Source organism: Silene latifolia, chromosome 1 (genome assembly GCF_048544455.1).
Source record: "Silene latifolia isolate original U9 population chromosome 1, ASM4854445v1, whole genome shotgun sequence".
Taxonomy (NCBI): Eukaryota; Viridiplantae; Streptophyta; class Magnoliopsida; order Caryophyllales; family Caryophyllaceae; genus Silene; species Silene latifolia.
In genome coordinates this window covers 134,649,948-134,656,363 of record NC_133526.1, presented here as the reverse complement: position 1 = coordinate 134,656,363, position 6,416 = coordinate 134,649,948, and positions in this window count along the sequence as shown.

Sequence of the window (6,416 nt, the reverse complement as noted above, 5' to 3'; positions counted from 1 at the left end):
TCGCTCTTTTCTCGCCATCTTTGGCCAATTTTCCCACAAAACCATCTACTCATGTGGTAATTTAGGTCAAGTCAAGCCTAAGTTGAAGCCTAGTCATGGGTTCGAGTCGGAATTTCGACAGCATTTCGTTACAACGGCGATTATGCCCTAGAAAAGTGTCCTGAAAAAGCCGTCACAAATCAAAATTCCGAAATGGTAGGAAGTTTACCCATTATATAAGGGTTCCAAATATCACGTTTCTTCACAAATGGGCAATCTTAAGGCTATTTTCGAAGCAATATACGGTTCACCTGTGAAACCGTCACAATTTCACTCAAATGCTCAAAACTCAACGAAAATTCGAAACAAATGCATGATTATGATCCTTATACTACCAATTATCCATTTGCAAGGTCAATTTTACAAGGCAAAATTATTTGGAGGAAAAGCCCCAAATTTTCGACTTTTTAGGGTTGAAAACCCTAATTTGTCGGTCCAATTTGATCAAATACGAAAGATTAATGCAAAAATAATACATATACCTCGATTAGTCATGGCAAATGCAAGCTTTTGATCAAATTTTGGCAAGAAATGGTTGGAATTTGAGAGAGTATTTGATAATTTTATGTTTCGAAATTATGAAATGAATCCCGTGTTTCATCGAGTTTTTACTCAGGAAAGCAGCAAAACACGCAGCAGGTGTTGCGCCTCTTCCAAGAGACGCATCTCTTGCTGCGCCTCTTCCTCAGTTTCCCTCCAAACCAATTTTTGAAGATTCGTTATAAGTTCGTTATTTGTGGGCCCATCTTTCGTGCGCCTCTTCCTCGATACCATATTTCGTATATTTGGTCCATTTGACGTTTATTCTTCGCCCGGACCCGTATTTCCAAGCCAACTGCAAACTGTCGCAATATTTCTACCACGACTTTGCTTGTCCCAACGAGTGAATATTTTCTGACAGGTGTTTCGACACACCTTTATTCTGTTCCCCCAGCGAGAGTACACGGACAGCCAATCGTCCCTCTCGAGACATGGAGATCAGTTCCCGATTATGTTCCCCCAACGAGAGTACACGGACAGACATTTGTCCCTCTCAAACACGTGGAGATCAACATCGACCCCAAGCTCTTCCGAAGTTTGTTTGAAAGCCGACCCCAAGCAGATTTCTTCCAGCAGTTCCTGACTACGTCCTGCTGCCTCTTCCAATATCACGTTTTGTTTCCCCTTGGAGCCCAACAGAGTAAGGAGTTTCAAGGCATTACAGGTATGGTCTCTTCTTATGGCTAGCGAGCCTCCTTACGTAGTCTAATGGACTTTAAACGACCCTCCCCGATAGTCGACAGACTCTAAAATGTTCCCGACGACAGGTCCTTGGCTCAAACCCCTATAGTCGTCTCGCGTCGCCATAGTTGTCAGGTTGTAATCTTCGATTGACCTGATGGCTATACTTTGACTTTCGCCTTGTCCAAACCTCAGTCAAAGTGGGAGCTCTGTAGATACCTTATTTCTGCACCTCCCGCAAACAACCTGGTGATGATTGGGCCGCATGTTTGGTACACAGAACGATTTGTGACAGTTCGTAAGTTTATCGTCAAGTGATCGCTCAAACACTTGTGTCTACCTTATAGTCGTCATCTATACGCCGATACGGTCGTTTTGACAGTAATTAGAATACATTTGGAGTCCGAGTCAAAAACCGTCTTCATTTTCTAATAACCGTTTAAAATGTCGAGTCAGAATGTTCTGGAATGTTCCGGATATTTCTATTCTATATTTTTTCCAATTTTTAATCTTTGGTAAAATATATCCTGAAATAATCATATAAAATATTAAGGAAATAAGATTAATCCGCTATTCCATAATAGAAACACGGAAATCTTTCTTCCGTAGGAGGAAACCATTGAGGAAAAGACGCAGCATGTGCTGCGCCTCTTCCAAGAGATGCAGTGCTTGCTGCGCCTCTTCCTCAATCCTTTTCTGCGTATTTTTGGTATCTTTTCGAGATTCACTTCCAAAGTTTCTCCGAAAATCCTAATTTCCTCCATGTGATTAGTATAAATAGAGACCTTCGGTCTCACATATTTCTCACGCGAGTGTCCGTCCTTCTCTTCTCCCTTTGCATTCTAGACCACGCTCTTGCTTTTTGGCGTCTACGTGCTTGAACTTTCGACCACGTAAGCTCGGATCCTTCTGAGTACCAGCCTCGTTTTGCATGACCGAACAATTTGATCAACTCCACAATCAATCAACTTTAATCAATATGTTTATTTCCTCCTAGAGGGCACTTTCGTCGTACATTCGAGTCGAGCATCACTAAATGTTAACTTAGTTCAATCTCGTTTCGTCAGACATGTAAGTCTGAGGGTGTAAATCCTTCTTTTGTTTATTGTTCTTTATTTTTGTAATCACAATTGTAAGATTTATGTCGAAAATACTTTTTAAAGCCAATTTGTAAAACCTTATTTTAAACCCTTTTTACGGATTATCAGGAGACAAACGTCGAGAAAGGACGCAGCACCTGCTGCGCCTCTTCATGAGGCTGCCGCAGTTCCTGCTTCCTTTCTTCTTCCTTCGTCTTTTGTTAATCCGTTTGTTTTTGTTTTGTTTCAATTATTCATTGTTCATTAACATGACAATATAAGCATGATAACTTTAACCTGTAATTTATTAATAATAATTCTTAATAATTAATTCATCTTTCAAATCCCGACTTAAATCCCTTATAATTCATATTTGCGGGTTTTCGTCATTAAAATCAATCCGCGTTTTTAGAGGTTCGATTCATCCATATTGGGTCTCTGGAATTCATTCTTTGATATATTTTCATCTGTTACTTATCGTCACCACCATTAGTTCATAATTAATAACTTGTTTAACCAAACAAATTTGATTAATTTATATTTGTAAATAATCTTATTAATCTTGTATATAATCTGTTCTAATTAGCTTTGTTCATGTTTTATTTTTATGACCTCATTTACATGTAAATAATCTGTTAATCACTTCTATCCGAGTCAAATAATATAATCAAGCATTAAAATCACCGACGAACATTAACAATTTGCAATTCCGGCTTCACAGCCAGAACTGAGCTAAGGAACAGACGCAGCGACTGCTGCGCCTCTTCCAAGGGACGCAGCTCTGCTGCGCCTATTCCTGGTTGAGTTCTGTCTCTGAACTTCCGTTTTTGCTTTGACCTAGTTTATTAATTACGTATTTAATTAACTATTACTCGTATTATCACTAATAATATGTCGTTTATTTATTTATTCTTTCTTTTCTAAAATCATCCATTTTAAATGTATTTTCGACATAAATCAATAAATCCGATGTAATTATTGTAATTTTCATTCATTGTATTTTTATTGTATTTGTTTTATTGTATTGCTTGTATATCTCTCACATGTAATCAACATTAAATTTCTACCTTGACATTAATTGTATGCTAAATTACGTGTTTCACCGACTTAGTATTAATTCACATGCTAGGACTAAAACGTTGGATGTTGCATTGCATGCATATAAATCGACAACATCTCGAGTATAGATGACTTCCCTAATCATTAGTAGAGGCCGCTATCGAGGCGGGCGGGATTAGGTGATTGATCAAAAGAGCTTCCTAATACTTACCCTCACCCCTTACTCCAGATCTCTGTGAACATCCGTTTTCATTGGCATCTATGAGAGTCATTTTAGACATAGAATGCTAAGGGTAATGAGTTCTTAGTGTTCATGTCACTACTTTGTGTCTTGACATGGCACCAGGTATTCGAACGGTTTCCAATTTTCCACAATAAATTGGTGGCGACTCCACAAATGCACAGAAAAGCTTGCTCGCTTTTCGCCCCCGTGGGCCCGTGTCCACAATAGTTCCCTTCCTTGTGTAGAATGTAACCTTGGTTGGATAATTTGGCTTTGTGGAATTTGTTTGTGGTTGACCCATAACCCTGGTTTTGAGAGGTTGTGATGTGAGAAAGACTTAGGTAGTGTGATGAGATATATTTAGTGATTCTTTTACCTAATTCATCGATAAAGTGAGTATAATTGATCGGTGGAATTTTGTATGTTAAGTTTGAGTTGCCTATGATACTAAGATTACGGAACATGGCCTTGTTGTATACTTGGAATTTGAGAATTTGGTAACTCGAGTATTGTTGCTTGGGGCTTTGACATGGAGTAGAGTTTATGATGAGAGCTTGGAAGAAAACACCTCTAGGACGTTGTTGGCCATTGGTGATGAAGGTGTTACTTAGCTTGGAAGTTTGAGTTGAGCTTAAGGTTAGCATAGTCGGTATACTTTTGTGAGTGTTATGATGATTACATAAGAACCATGTTAGGCTAGAGTTGTTGCTAGTTTTGGAATCTCATTTGGGTATTCACTTTGCGGTAATGAGGATTAGTAGCCAGAGTTCTTGAGATGTAATTATAAGTTAGGATCGATAGATGTTGAGCTGAGATGAGTTAGATGTTTTGGGAGGTTGTCTCGAAAATTGGTGAATGTCACCATCTATGCTTTAGGTTTCGAGAGTATAACAAGACCTCTTTGGGATGATAGAATGTGAAAAACAACTTTTGAATTTGGATTTTGATTGTGGGTTATACCATTTTGAGAAACTCATAGTTGACACTAGTTGGATAGAAGTATAGCTTTCTTAGGAGCTTTGACCTTGATCTCGGGGAGGTTGTCTGTGGATGTTTGGGGATTTGGAGTGGTGAAATCACACTTATAGTGAAGTACCTTGTTTCATGGGATAGCTTAGGATGAAGTAACATAAGTGTTTTGAGTAAATCCTTGGAAGTAATGTGGTTGTGAGATTGATTTTTATTAGGAAGTTTTCGAAACCGTTTGGGATGATGTAGTGTTAGAAATTTGAGTACCTGGCGTCTCCTTGTTGTCTAATTTTCCTTCTTCTTTGACCATAAGCGTTACCGTTCATACCTCTCTTCCCCGCTTCGTCGTGCTCCTCCTATAAGTTTGACACTCATAACCTATGAAACTCTATCTTTGACATCCTCGTTGACCTTACCTCGACTCTTACCTCTAGCAAGCTCATCATAGTTCTTTTATTTGTTAAGCAAGAATTCTCTTAGCGTGCTTTGTAATCGTATTGTCTAAGTTACTTTTCTTTTGTGCAATTTCTAAACAATTCAAACTACCATTTTTGGTTTGTTGGTAAAAATTTATGTTACTTCTACAAAACTTTGCCTATTTTAAGGGTTTGAAAATAAATATTTGATTTAGTTCCCTATTTGTTCCTTGAGTATAGACTTCTTTATCATGATTTTGATTGCTATACCCGAGTTGCTTTTTAATTTTTGCTCAAATTCTAACTAACTTTGATCTATTTATGATTTATTTGTCAAAGTTTGATGTAACATTTTCAAAAACTAGACTCCTTTTTGAGTTTAAAAGTGAAACTTTTATTTTTATTTTGGCTTTTGCAAAAGAAAATTTGAGTGGATAACCTTTTTCCTTAAGTTTTAACGTTGATGGGATGTTAGGACTCGTTATTAAAGGCGTCTAATAACTTGCCCTACGCTTGTCGACGAATGATTTTTGTTTTGAATTTGTCTTTAACTTGGAAAGTTAGAGCCCTTGTGTGCACAACAAGAGCAATTTCGTTCCATGAAAGAGACTTATACTTTTGAAAACTCTTTATTAATGCTTTTGGAAGTATTTTGATTTTTGATTTATGCAAATGATTTGGTTTTTGGCCTTATCTTTGATTTGGAATGTGATGTACTTGAATGCGCAACGCGAACACTTCCGTTCCTTTGACGAGAATCTGGTTCTGTCGGAAAATTCTACTTGATACTTTTGAAAGAATTTTAATTCTCACAAAGAGTAACCTTTTAATTTTGGTTGCCGATTTCAAAAGGTCCAGTTATACCTTTTATAACCTTTTATTTTCTACTTTCAAGTTTCAAGGACGATACTTTTTAAAAGATGGGGTGATTGTAACACCCGCGAATTTCTCATTTTGACATTTATAATTTACTTAACCGTTCAATTACTTTATTTTTATATTTTTAAATTATTTAATGTAACTAATTTATTTTAAACATGATTTTTAGAAAAGTAATATTTTAAAGCTTAATTTATATAAAAGTACGTATTTTAGTCGGATAATATTAATAGTGACAGTAACAATAATAGTAAAGTTCCGTCTTAAATTATGGTAGGTTTAAGACGTATTCCCGTCTAGCAAAGACCGTCACATTTTCATATGTGAGACTAATTTAATCTCGACCAATCATATATCGACAACACTCACCTACTCTCTTACACTCTAACTTAAATAATTCTTTTATTATTATTATTATTATTATTATTATTATTATTATTATTATTATTATTATTATTATTATTATTATTATTATTATTATTATTATTATTACTATTATTATTTTATTCCCTCACCCATGTGCACTTACCC